Below are 14,325 nucleotides of genomic sequence, written 5' to 3'. Positions count from 1 at the left end.
TCTTTTCAACACATGGTATTTGACAACTGCATATCCACATGCCAAAAAAGTGGTATTTGACACTCACCTCATATATCAAAACACATCACACATCTAAAAGTATGAGCTAAAACTATACCACACCAAGCAGAAATATAGAATAATATTTCTGTAGTCCTGGATTATACAAAATTTTCCTAAGTGGATTATGAAAAACAAACTTTATAAAAGGAAAAAAATGAATAAACTGGATTTCCAAATAAAACCTTTTGCTCTTTAAATGACCTTGCTAGAAAATGAAAAGTGCCAGGTGTGATGGCACACACCTGTAATCCTAATGACTTGAGAGGTTGAGACAGAAAGATCCCAAGTTTGAGGCCATCTCAGGAACTAGGCAAGACAGTGGCTCAAAACAAAAAATAAAAAGAGCTGGGATGTAGCTCAGTGGTAAAGCACTCCTGAATTAAATCCCCAATACCTCCCCAAAATGAAAAGCATTTCATATAGGGAAAAAAATACCTGCAAATAACATCTCTGCAAATCACATCTTTATAAAAGATTCATGTCCAAAATATATCAATAACTCCTATGACTCAATAAGACAAACAACCCAAATTTAAAAGGAATAGAAGATTTTAACAGTTCATCAATATATAATGAGTTGGGTGCAGTGACACACGGCCAGCAGCTAGGGGGGCTGAGACAGGAGGACCCCCAAGTTCAAAGCCAGCCTTAGCAACCTAGCCAGACCCTGTCTTAAAACAAAAAACAGGACAGGGGATGTGGCTCAGTGGTTAAGTACCCCTCAGTTCAATCCCTGGTGCAAAAAAACAAACACACACACACACACACACACACACACACACACAGAGTGAATGGCAAACAAGCACAGGAAATGATGCTCTACATCATTCGTCATCAGTAAAATTAGTAATGAACCACAATACACACTCAACAAAATGGATAAAATTAAAGTCTAAGATCAAGGGTTGGTAAGGGCATGGAGAAACTGGTACTTTCATATAGTCCTGGGGGTTCGGGAGGAAATGTATAGTGACACAGTCACATAATAAATGAAAATAGCTGGTAGTATCTTCATGTAGCTAAGAAGACTCGTGGTATCTATTACACTACTTGTACTTTAACCTCTTTGCCCTAAGGGTTGCAGAGATGCATGAGTACTTGTTAAAGCGATACTTTATTCCCATCCCCCACCTTTGTCTAGTTCAATGAACTTCTAATCCCTTCTCTTATTGTGGAATATCATCTGCATACTACAGTGACACAGCCACTTCAATGTTTACAGCAGCTCAATTTACAACAGTCAAGCTATGGAACCAACCTAGGTGCCCTTTAACAGATGAATGGACAAAGAAAATGTGGTATCTGTACACAATGGAATATTATTGAGCCATAAAGAATGAAATTATGGCATTTGCTGGTAAATGAAACTGGAGAATACCATGCTAAGTGAAATAAGCCAGTCCCAAAAAAACAAAGGCAGAATGTTCTGTCAGCAAATCTTTCCCAACAAAATTATCAGGTACACTTAGCTTTACCACAACTCCACAGCTAGCTAGAACTGATCCTGTAAGAGTACATTCGGACCAAGGTATTGGGGCCTGGAATATTGGAGCCTGAGACGGCTATAAAAAATTTATTTTTAAAAATTAAGGGGGTGGGAGAACAACAAGGAGAACTGGGTGCATGGTATAAATCAGTGGCAGAGTGTTGCCTATCATACACAAGGACCTGGGTTCAATCCTTGGAACCACAAAATAATATAAAAGTAATTTTTAAAAGGACAAAAGTAGAACAAAACACACCAAAATTGAAAAATACTACATATTAAAACTTACCCTGAAATCTAAGCACAGATGCAACAAGCTGACCTGTTGCATATACAGGTTTCTTTTCCTCATTTCACCTCATCTAAGCTAACCTTTAAAGATCGTCAAACTTGCCAGACGTGGTGGCACATGCCTGTAATCGCAGTGGCTTGGGAGGCTGAGGCAGTAGGATCAAGAGTTCAAAGTCAGCCTCAGCAATTTAGCGAGGCCCTAAGAAACTCAACAAGACCCTGTCTGCAAATAAAATATTTTTTTAAAAAAGGGCTGAGGGATGTGGCTCAGTGGTTCAATCCCTGGTACAAAAAAAAAAAAGAGCTTCAGACTTACTAGCATTGTTTTTAGCTTTGATGACATGCTCCTTGAATTTGCATTACTGCTTCTAGAACATTTTAATTTCTCAATTTTAAAAAGCTCTGCTTTTAGGCTCTTGTTCCTTGATAATTCAAGCTTGCCTGGTTACCAGAAGCAAAAACACTTTTTCAAAGATACAGATTCCTAGCTTCATTTCAGAATACAGAACCAAAATATCTAGAGGTGGTGTGTGTGTGTGATGAAAATCATTTTCTAAAAACCCAACTTAGTAGTTGCTGGTGGATAGAGGAAAGGGGAACTGCCTGATGGGTATAAGAGTTTTTTTTTTGGGGGGGGGTGAAAAAGTGTTCTGGAATTAGTGGTGACAGTTACACATCATTGGAAAAAAAAAACACTGAAATGTACTTCAAAACAGTGAATTATGTGTTATGTGAATTTTATTTCAATTTTATAAAAAAGCTTTCCAGAAAGTACAGGTTTAATAATTCTGAAACCACTATACATGTACATACTGGAAATGAACAACTGAGTAAATGGATGTTGAATGGTGTGAGCCAGATTTGTCACTTTTGGAATGGGAAGTTAAGTAGGTAAGTCAAGATAATGCTAGAATGTAGTATCAGATTACAGCTGGAGTTATCAATATGAACTCATGTTTGGTTTAATATATAGGTGCAGATGGTTACATACAATATTTATAGATATGTATACAGATCTGGTATATACACATATTCCTTTCCAATATCAGCTGTGAGTTACAAGCAGAAATACCTCAGCACCAAGATGTATATCCAAGATGCAGATCTTTGTTATTATATGTCCATTTATTTTATTACTATAATGAGATCTAAGGCTGGTACTTATAAAATACAGAGGTTGGAGATTCAAAGGTATGGTACAGGCATCTACTGAGGGCCTAAAGGTGGATGGCATCAAAACAGCGGGAGCACATGTGAGAGACAGAAAGAGATCACATTGTCAGGAAGAAAAAGAGATTTCAAGGGTCAGCCTTGCTCTTGTAACAACTCTCTTTAGAACTAACTCTGGTCCCATGAGAACACTTTAATCCCTTCCAGGGACACCAGGAATAGTCACCTAATTCCCATTAGGTTCTACCTTTTAAAGGTCTTATCACCTCTTAATATCAACACAATGAAGACAAATCTTTCACACATGAACCCTTGGAAGATAAATCACACATTCAAACCATAGCCATTATCAACACCTTTCTCTAATAAAAGTGTTCCTCAGAGAAATAGTACTAAGGCAGGATACATACAAGATAAGACGAGAGAATCTTATACTGATAGAAATTAAGGAGGTAATCAAAAATATGCATAAATATATAAAACGCAACAATGGTGGACATTATCAAAGGCAAACAGGTGTCAAATGAGAGAGAACCCACTGGGGAAAGAAAAAAATGATTGAGCAAGAGAATGAGTAAAATACTATTATAGACCAAGATATAAATATCTATGCATCCACAGTGACATAAGTGATTGAATAAATAAGTGGAGAGAACAGATAAATCTTCTATGAAGTACACATAGTTTATGCAGATATTATTCTTCTAAAGAAGTGGAGCGTAAGTCCTCACTCTGTTACGTCTGGGCTGGGTATAGTGACATCCTTTCAAAGAGTAAAGAAAGGTGAGGGAGGGAGTAACAGTACTCTAGAAAGACCTAACAAATATACTACTGTGTCAGCCAGGTGATCAAAGTTAAAATCAATGGTGGTAAGTCATATTGATAGTATATACTCTTGATTGATGAAAATGACAATTTACCTGTGTAATCCTCCTCCCCAAACCAGTCTAATTATGGAAAAAAAACAAATTCCAATAGGGGATCATCCTACAAATATCTAATCAATACTCCTTAAAACTGTCAAGGTAAGACTGAGAAACCAAAGTCATGATTACTAAATTTTATATAATGTGGCATCCTGGAGGAGATGCAGGAACAGAAAAAGAACCTCAAGTAATCTGAAGGAAATACAGACTTTGGCTAATCATAATCTATAAATACTGGCTTATCATTTGTGAAAAATTCACCCCATTAACACAAGTTATTAAGAACAGAGAAAACTGGTGTAATGTATAAAGAACTTTGAAATTTTTCTGCAAATCTAAAACAGAATAAATTCACCTAAAAGAAAAATGCTCCCCAGGTAATTTTGATGGCTTGGGAATCAGTAAGAAACAACTCTCTCCACCCTTTTCAGTGTATCTACAATGCTTTCCAGTCACTTTATGTTGACTTTTTGTCACGGCAGTTATTTCTACCTACAGTCCTATTCCCCAGTCTGGTTTACTTCGAAACTCACATCCCACATTCTGGGGGTTGCTTAGGTTAACATCTATCAAAACTTTTCCCAACCTACTTCATCCACTTATTCTCTATTTTGCCTCTTCAGAATTTTGTTAATATACTTTTCAATTTGCCTACTGTGGTAATCACCATTTCTCTATTTATTTCTGAAAAGAAGAAAACCTATGCAATCGTTTTTGTTGCATTGTTTTTAAATTTGTGATTAAATATATATAACAAATTTGCCATTTTAATTACATTTTAAGTATTTTAAGTATACTTTTAAAAAATATTTTTTAGTTATAGATGGACACAATATCTTTATTTTTATGTGGTGCAAGGATTGAACCCAGTGCCTCACGTGTGTAAGGCAAGCGCTCCACCATTGAGCTATAGCCCCAGTCACTTTTAAGTTATTTTAAGTATACAGTTTTGTGGCATTAGGTATATCCACACTGTTTCACAACCATCACTACCATCTACCTCTCAACTTTTTCATCTTCCTTCCTCCCAGCTTCTGATAGTCATCATCACTCTACTTTCCCCATGAAGGTGACTACTCAGGCCCTTTTGTAACCGGCTTAATTCACTCAGCATAAAGACTTCAAAGTTCTGACACATGCTACAACACTCCATTTCCATGCTCTTTCCTGTAAGGTTATGTAATAATCCATTATATATATGTAACACATTTTATAACCCATTCCATTCATCAACGGGTATTTAGGTTGTTTCCATTTAAGATTTGGATACAAAATGTTTCCCAAAAGTTCCTGTGATAATGTGCAAACTGTATGCAGGTAAAATGACTGGATGGTGAGAACTGTAACCTACTCAGTCTATCCTAGTTTGAACAAATTAACAGGGTGGTAACTGCAGGCAGGCAGTTGGGCATGGCTGAAGAAGGTGCATCACTGGGAGCATGCCCTGGAAGGATTCATCTTCCATGTTGCCCCTTTCCCCTTCTCTCCCTCTCTCTCTGCTTCCTGGCTTCCATAGAAGCTTCCCTCCACCACACCCTTTCACCTTGACCTGCTCTCATCTTGGGCCCAGAGCAATGGACTCAGCAGACCATGGTCTAAACTTCTCAAACCTTGAACCAAAATAAAAACTTTCCCTCTTCTAGCTGTTCTTGTTGAGTATTTTGATAACAGTGACAAGACGCTGAGTAACACACATTTATCTTTCAGTTGCTATCAACGATGCTGCTAAACATGAATGAACGACATAATATATTTTTGATGTCTGTAATTTTCTTAAGTCCTTTGCTTTTACATTTTTTCTCTACCTCAAGACCAGAAAATATACTTATTCCTTTAATTTCTTTTAATGTTTAATTCTTCCAACTTATTTCTCTGTAACGCCAACCTAAAAAAAAAATCACAATCTTATTCCTTTATGTAATTTTCTGAACTTTTTAATCTGTTCTATTCCTCTCTCCATTTTGTGTCAATACTACAATATTGTTTTCTCATACTGATTTTAGTCCTTTCCCATTTTTCTTTTTCAAAATTATCTTGACAATCTCACCAAATATATTTTAGAATTAGTTTGACAAGTTAAAAGGATTGGTACCTAAGTAAAAGAAATAACCATAAAAATTAAACCACCTAAGTAGTAGGAAAGAAAAAATCCTTTGGTGGGGAAACTTTTCCAAAATATGATTATGAAAGCTAAAAAAGCATTTTTTTAAAGTCCTAAGTAAAAATTTAAAACTACAATACCATAAATGTAAGTCAAAAGACAAATGCATTTGCAAAACTTAGGAAACGAATAATCAAAAAGTTATAGCCAATCAAAAACAAGGACTAAAATTTAACTCAAGAGAAGGCAATTCAAAGAATAAAAATATTGAGTAAACATAGAGAATTCAAATTCATAGCTTTAAAACTACAAAATAATGACAATATCTCACTTAAAACCCTGACAAAAGATTAAGGCTGTGTTGGCAAGCATACAGGAAAACCAGCATTCTCATATATTAATTGCTAGTGGGGAAGAAATTTTGGATATCCTCTTCAGAATTTGGCAGAAACCATCAAAATAAAAATACATGGCCTTGCCAGGAATGGGTGGTGCATGTCTGTAATCCCAGCAGCTAGGGAGACTGAGGCAAGAGGATCTCAAGTTCAATGCCAGTCTCAGCAAAAGAGAGGTGCTAAGCAACTCAGTGAGACACTGTCTGTAAATAAAATACAAAATAGGACTGGGGATGTGGCTCAATGATGGAGTGCCCCTGATTTCAATCCCCAGCACTCCCCTCCCCCCAAATTTAAGTTCAGTAAAAATCAATAAAATTCAAGCAGAGCAATGATATATCAGATATTTAGTTTTTAAAAATCATTCTGGCTGCTGCCTATAAAGACGGGGTTGTGTAAGTGGGGAGTACAGGCAAGAACAAAAGTAGGCAAATAATTTGGAAAGATTTTGAAATAGTTTATTCAAGAAGTCATTGTGATTAGGGTGGTAGCATTTGAGATGGAAAAGCATGGATTTTATTTATTTTATTTTTTATTTTTTGGTACCTGGGAACTGAACCCAGGAGCACTTAACCACTGAGCCACATCCCCAACTCTTTCTATATTTTATTTTGAGACAGGATCTTGCTGAGTTGCTTAGGACTTCACTAAGTTGCTGAGGCTGGCTTTGAAGTCGAGATCCTCCTCCCTCAGCCTCCTAAGCTACTGGGATTGCAGGGGTGTACCATCACACTTGGCTGAACTTAAAATTTAAACTCAAACTAAACCATCTATACTGTATGAAGCTGAATTAAAAGTAACAAAAACAGTAAGAATGTTAAAAAGACATTTAAAATCCTCAAAGAGACACAAGATTGATAAAAAGAACCAGGAATATACAATTATAAAGAACTGAAAAGAAATATAGGATATGAACATGTAGAACTCTACTGACTAGGTAAATAATGGAATGGATAAGCCAAAGAATATACTAATGAGCTAGAAAGATTACAGTCCTAGAAGCAATTAAAAAAAAAAAAAAAAAGACATTTTGGTCAACAAGAGATAACAGATACAACAGTGGTACCATAAGGTTATATATAACACAGTCTAGGTGTGCAGAAGGCAATACCACCTAGGACTGTGTAAGAACACTCTATGACACTCGCATAATGATTAAATCATTTAATGACATATTTCTCAAAGTGAATCTTCATCATTAAGTAATGACAGTGCTATAATTACCAGGGAGAAAAATGGACAGAAGAAAATATTTGAAAAAAATGACCATAATTTCTCAGAAAAGATGTGAAAACTTCAGATTAAAATGTCTGAAATATGTCCTGGCACACAGCAGGATACCATACGTTAAATACTGGTTGAATTACTGTATAAACATGAATCCCAAGGCAATTTTTCAAAAGAATACAGAAAATTCTACTTACACATTGTCTGAAACTGAAAAAGATGAAAAAATTCAAAATCAGATAAAGAGCAAATGCCCATGAACACATAGGGAAAGAAATCATCTTGACCCCAGAAATTCCTAAAAAGCAACATCAGAGGCAAGATAATAATAGCCACATTTTCAAAATGTGGAAAGGAAAAGAATTTCAAAATGAAATCATCAATTGAACTGAGTTATTTGGAAATAAGGGTTAATTAAAGACATTTTCAGGTATAAAAAGGCCTTAGAAGGTTTACACACAAATACCTTGTTTGAAAATTGTTTTTGCATAGAAATTAAAATATTTTAAATCTCTGAGAATGTAATGTAGTATCTGGAAGATTGCACAAATAACCTAAAAAAAGTATATTTCATAGAAAAAGCAAGAAAAAAGATGGATGGACAAAAGAATATCCCTAACAACTCAGAACAAAACTCCACATAGTATCAACATGGCTACCAGGAAAGGTCAGGGGATCAGAGGAAAGTAAGAAAGCACTTGGCTTAGAAGGATGACACATATTAAGACAGCAACTGTGGAAAATCAGTAGAAACATAAGTTGCAATAAAATAAATCAAATGTATGCTTTTGAAACAAAACAATAATCTACATAACAGAAGTCAAAAATATTTAAAAATCAGTAAATAGAAATGTATATAATTTCCAACACATGTGTGAAGACAAGAAATAAAACTTACTAATCAAAAGGCTAAAAGTTGGGCTGGGGTTGTGGCTTAGTGGTAGAGAGCTTGGCTAGCACATGTGAGGCACTGGATTTGATCCTCAGACATAAAATAAATAAATAAAATAAAGACACTGTGTCCATGTACAACTAAAAAAATAAAAAATAAATAAATTAAAAAAGAGACTACCAAAGGACTCTAAATATGACTGAAAAAAAAGAACAGGAAAGAAGATATACCAAGAAATATAAACTCAGACTGGTAGATGCCCCCCCCCCTTTTTTTTTTTTGGTCAAGCCAAAGGGAAAGTTTACTGGGAAGAAGATGTGGGGGAAAGCCTGGCCAGCCCACACCTAGGGGACACACCTGGGAAATAAATTAATTATGTCTATTACACGTCTACCCACAACACAGGTTTGCATCTCTCCCCTCAGCAGCTCAGCAGCAGCAGGCTCCCCAGCACCATCTCCTAGGTCAGGCTCCTCTCCTGGTCCTCCAGCTCCTGTCGCACCTCCTCCATGAAGCCGCCATCTCCATACTCATCAGGGGCCTCCCTGAGCAGCAGGCTCTCCTGTCTTGGCTGCAGCTACCAACAAAGGCTGGCTGGCACACATACACCAGGCTGTGGCTGTGGTGCTGGCAGAGGAGGCCGCTGGCACGTGGGCATCCGTCCAAACTCCCTCAGGCTCCAGCTCTCAGGTGATGAGATCCAGGAGCCGGCTGGCAGGGTCATGGCAGAGCTCATTCTCCACCGGCAGGAGTGTGTACACGGGGAACAGCAGACCTCTCTGGAAGGCACAGCACAGCCCAGGCTGGCAGTCCCTCTGGTTGTCACAGTTCCATTGCCGCCTCTGGTGGCCTTTTCGTTGCAGTGACCCCAGACGCAAAGCTGGTCTCCACAGCACTCACTGTCCCAGGTGCAGAGCATCTGTTGCTCCCGGCACGTCTGGCAGGTGTACTGGAAGCTAGCGAACTGGCAGTACCTGGAGGGTCCGCAGTCCTGGTCAATGACGCACTCGTGGCTCCTTTTGCCTTCTTCATCTCCCACAGATGTAATTGCTATCTCCGAAAAGACCGTCTATCCAGTTTGGTTGTTGGTTATCTTGTGAATTTCTCGGTGCATGTGGATGGTGCTATTTCCCATCGAGGTGTCTGTGTGGTATCATTGTGATAGCTGGCAGGTAGGTTTGCCAGGTTCACTTCTGATAATGTCTTAGCAGCAGCAGCTTCTGCCTCCATCTCCTCCACTACGCTGCGCAGTTTGTGCTGCGTGTCCTCCATCAGTTCCTCAACCTCGCGGAACATCTCGTTGAGGGTGGCCTCCTCCTACCGGTAGCTGAGAGCTGGGCCTGGCTCAATTGGAGCTGAAGTCGCCGTTGGTGCGGAGTCGATGCGGGAGCCGTGGGGACTACCACTGGCAGCAGGAGGCATAGCAGGGTGCCTCCGAGCCGCTGCATCTTTGCTTTGCGCCGGCCGCCGCCGCCCCGATTGGACAGAGCTGCTAAGCCCGCAGAATCTGCTTGCGCCGGGTGGGAGGCTGTCACTGAGCTGCGTGAGGGGGAGTGGTGCGGCTGACTGGAGGTTGGTGCGGGGATGCAGCAGCCATCGATGGACCTTTTTAAAAAACCAATTTATGAATAATTCAGCCTTCCTGGTCTGGGATTTTACTCAAGGAGCCTAGTTTCAGCTCTCTGCCATTGCTAGGCCTATGGATTCTACCACGGCATTAAAGCTCATACAATAAGGAGTATCTGTTTATTTTCTCCATGGGACCTGGCTTCAATTTTTGTTTACTTCTATCATTTTGAGTTCCTTTTCATTTTAGACATCTGTAGATTACCCTCCTTTCTCACTTTCAAGTTCAGCTGTGTATTTTTACATGTTTTCTTTCCAGCATTTTCATACAATTGAAAAAGGGGGGCTTTCACAGTTCTGCCATTTTGTCCAGAAATCCCCAGCACATGCACTTTAAATACAACTGAATGCAAAACCCAGATTAATTTCATCCTTTGGATTATAAAATGATAAAGTTCAACTCACAAGGCTAGAAAAAGTAAGTAAAATTATAATCTGAGTATAGTCCTTGGTACATAATCCAAAATATTTCAATCCTCCCTCTAACTTACTACCAATTTTACATTCTACCTAAAGAAACCAAAACAAAACTTTGAGCATGGAATGGGAATTCCTAACTTTATCCTGGTTCCAGTTTCCACTGTCCCAGCTGTTCTGAGGGATTCCAGCTGTTCTGGGGGTAAAAAATTGATCTGGAAAAAAAAAAAAAAAAAAAAAAAGGGCAACTATAAAAGGACCAAATTATAGTAACAGATTTCACTGGCCCTTAAAGGATATACACTTAGGAAAGTGACTATTACTTTCTCTGTGATTTGATCTGGGAGCTTGAAGTCCAAAATTCTATTCTGAGATCTACCACTGACTTTTTGGTTGACCATCATTTTTCAATACTGTTTCTTCCTGAAAGTAAAAGTAGATGGCATTTAAAATACTCTTTTCTTCCAAAATTCTGATTCCCGATTAAGAGGTTTGAAATAAATTTCATTCAAATACTAATGATACTTCTTTATGAACACAAAATAGCTTAAATGACTAAGTAATCACAGGCATTCTTATTGCTGTTTTTCCCACATGCAAAGAAAGAATAAGCTACTAGTCAGAAACACTAGTATTTCCTTACTTAAAGACCAAACAACTTAACTGTCTCACATCTGAAAATGGGTTTTGAAAAACAATAATGCAAAGGTTCTCAAAATAAAGGTCCAAGCTTCTGAGATATTAACGGGAGTGCCTCTTCCCCTGAACCATTTAAGTCATTCAAATAAGAATTCGGTCTATCAAAGGGGAATAGGCTTTCTCTATCAAAACTTCTCAAAGTAGTGATTACCTTTCACCACTATCTTTTCTGGCTACTATTCCATAACATTTCTCAACAAAAATCTAATGGTTTAGTTCTATGAGCACATTATTTTCAAAATTCCACAAAAGTAAGCCTAGAGTACAGTTATATTTAGTCAGTCCAATATAAACAACCAAAATCTACTAATCCAAGCCAAGTCTAAGGCAAAATGTATTGGGAATAATGAGCAAAGCAGAAAAAAGCTTTAGAGGACAGGTTCTAATTGTAATGAGAAATTCTGACAAACTGGGTTTCAGTTTTCTCATTTTTAAATGAGGTCCATTCCAGCTCTAAAATCCTTTGTCTCCCCACTTCCTTTCCTCAAATGTATCTGAATAAATAAATGAATTTTAATTCTTCTCCAAACTTCAGCAAAAATGAACTGTGACATTAAATTATTTAACTATGGGTGTTTCTTTTAGCTATTGTACCACAACTGATCATGTAGTTATTCTTTCATTTAACATTTACTAAGTATCTGCATCCCATATAATGGAACTGAGATAAATAAGACACAATCCTAGCATGAAGTTTTAAAAGAGCAAAAGACAAGCTAATTACCATATGAAAAAATAAGTGCTAGGGAATTGTGATAAGAACACAAAAGGATGACCCTTGGTGTGTTGAGTATAGAAGTAGGGGTGAGGGAGACGGGATAACACTAAAATAGTCTTAAGGGTGACTACAAGCAGATAGATATGGATGAGGTTAAGATGGGGAAGGATAAGCATATGCACAGCTGTGATGCATGCCCACACAAGAAAATAGGCCACCTTGAAGGGAAATCAAAAAATGAAAGCACACAGATAGAAAATGAAGCTAAAGAAAAGTAGGAAAAATCTTCATGAAATACCGTTTCACTCTGCAATTTGAACTTACAGTGACAAAAACTAATATAAGGCTTTGTAAAAGATAGTAACATAATTCAGGTAGTATTTAGAAAGGTGCCCTTGATGAAACTCTGGAAGCTGAATTTAAGAGGAATTAGATGACGGACAAGGAGACCACTTAAAGTATAACCAAATTATGAGATAGGGTGGAAAAGCAAACAAGGAGGAGGCTACAATGACTTAAATGTTCTAGCTCCAGCAAGAGGTAAAAATGCTTTGGAAACAATCTAAAGAAACAATTAGTGTTTATCTATTGCATTTATCTTCTAATAGTAATAAACAATACCTCAAATGTTTAAAGTACAAAATTCTAAAAGATTAGTTTTTCAAAAAAAATTGACAATAAACATCTTACTATAAGGAATCCCATTCTAACACCACATTTAGAATTCATAAATAATATAATTAGTTGAATTTACAATTATCTTGTGTTTGTGTGTGCATGAGAGAGAAATGTTTCTCTCCAGAAGTTAAGTGGGTATGTAAAATATTCATCTATAGTCCAAAGGTTTGGCACAGCCAACTTGTAAGGATTTAAGATTGTGAAAGTGAGTTGCTTAGTTTACTGACGTTCTGGCCTTGGTTCTAAATTGTTGCAACCTCCATAAACCAGTAGAGGGCTGCAACAGCTCAGAGAAAATGGTTAGGCAGTTTTACTTGTATTTTTGCCATTGGGAACTGAAAAAATTACCAATGCTTAAGAAAAATCTAATAGCCAGTACATTCACTTCACTGTCAACAATGAAAAAAATCTTACAGATTCAAGGGGTCAGGTGTAAACTCTCAAATCCTAAAAAGCAGAAACACCCATAATTACAGATTCTGCCACCACCTCCTTTCTCTTCTTGCAAACAGGTAAACTATGTGAAAGCCAACTAAAATCTAACATAGAGTAACTGGGGGGAAAAATAAAATAAGTTAGCAATTCACCACTCACTTAGAGATCCCTAGCCCACAAGGCTGCTACTAGACTAATCTTCCTAAAACTATTATTTTGTTAGTTTACTCTTGCATCTACTTTATCAAATCTGTTTGGCAGGCAGTGTAGTGTATAAGTCTAATTTTCCTTTCAACGAATTTAAAGGTAGATTTCTACCTCATGTACACAATCTTTTCACCTCCTACTTAGATGCTCCTAATTATCGTACACAATGCACAACAGGGTTAAGATGGAAAAGGTCAGACTTTTGTTTTGATTAGGTCACACTTGAGTTGAACTCTGAAGAAAGATTTACACAGGACTACAGGAGGGGAAAAGTTACTGTTGCGAAAAGCGAATGCAAAGAAAGAAATCCACACGGGGGAAATGAATTAAGTATATAGGAGCTTCCTTTACATTTGTAATGTTTAGTTTTTAAATTCATTATGCTATTTTTGTATCTCTTAAATTACCTTCTGGTAATATTACAAAATAAAAACAAAGTTTAGGTATTTCAATTTTGCCTCCTCTTCTACCTCTCTCAAAAGACAAGCTATTACAGCCAATCTTTTCAACATGTCGTAACAATTATGAATAAGCCTGGTGACATTCTAAGCACTATTTACAGCTTAAGCTCAAATAGCACCCTATCTCACTCTTACTGCTTACTTTTCAAATCACAGACACATACTTTAGCCTTAAGTAAATGGAAATAACTCTTTAATTGCAGGGATGACAAGTAGTATCAATGGTGGCCACATAAAGTAAAACTAGATTAGTATCATTTAAAAAAAAAAAAAAGAGCTTACAATAATCACTGCTTCTGCAATATAAGTCTGTGATTTCCAAAACTTCTTTACCTCTGCCCAAACTCTTTATGCAGTTATGGAGAACTGTAATTAATACCCTACAGGAAAGAAATGCTAAAGGAAGCAATTTCTAATTCACATACTTCTCCTGACCTAACTATATTGTGATTTTAACATCACTTCAATTAAAGTTTAAAATTGTCACTTCCATGATCTCATATCAGGACTGAACTGTTTAGATCTTACTTTAG

General features: G+C 37.2%; 1 protein-coding gene and 1 pseudogene across 8 annotated transcripts in view; both read right to left on the bottom strand.

Moving 5' to 3' along the window:
- The window catches only part of Ankrd12 (ankyrin repeat domain 12), a 152,827-nt gene that overhangs the window by 130,485 nt on the left and 8,017 nt on the right, over nt 1–14,325 (bottom strand). The gene's annotated exons all lie outside the window — the stretch shown is intronic.
- LOC124965309 (dickkopf-related protein 3-like) lies at nt 9,012–10,017 on the bottom strand (annotated as a pseudogene).

The sequence above is a fragment of the Sciurus carolinensis genome, chromosome 15 (assembly GCF_902686445.1).
Source record: "Sciurus carolinensis chromosome 15, mSciCar1.2, whole genome shotgun sequence".
Taxonomy (NCBI): Eukaryota; Metazoa; Chordata; class Mammalia; order Rodentia; family Sciuridae; genus Sciurus; species Sciurus carolinensis.
This window is presented reverse-complemented; position numbering and strand designations above follow the sequence as displayed.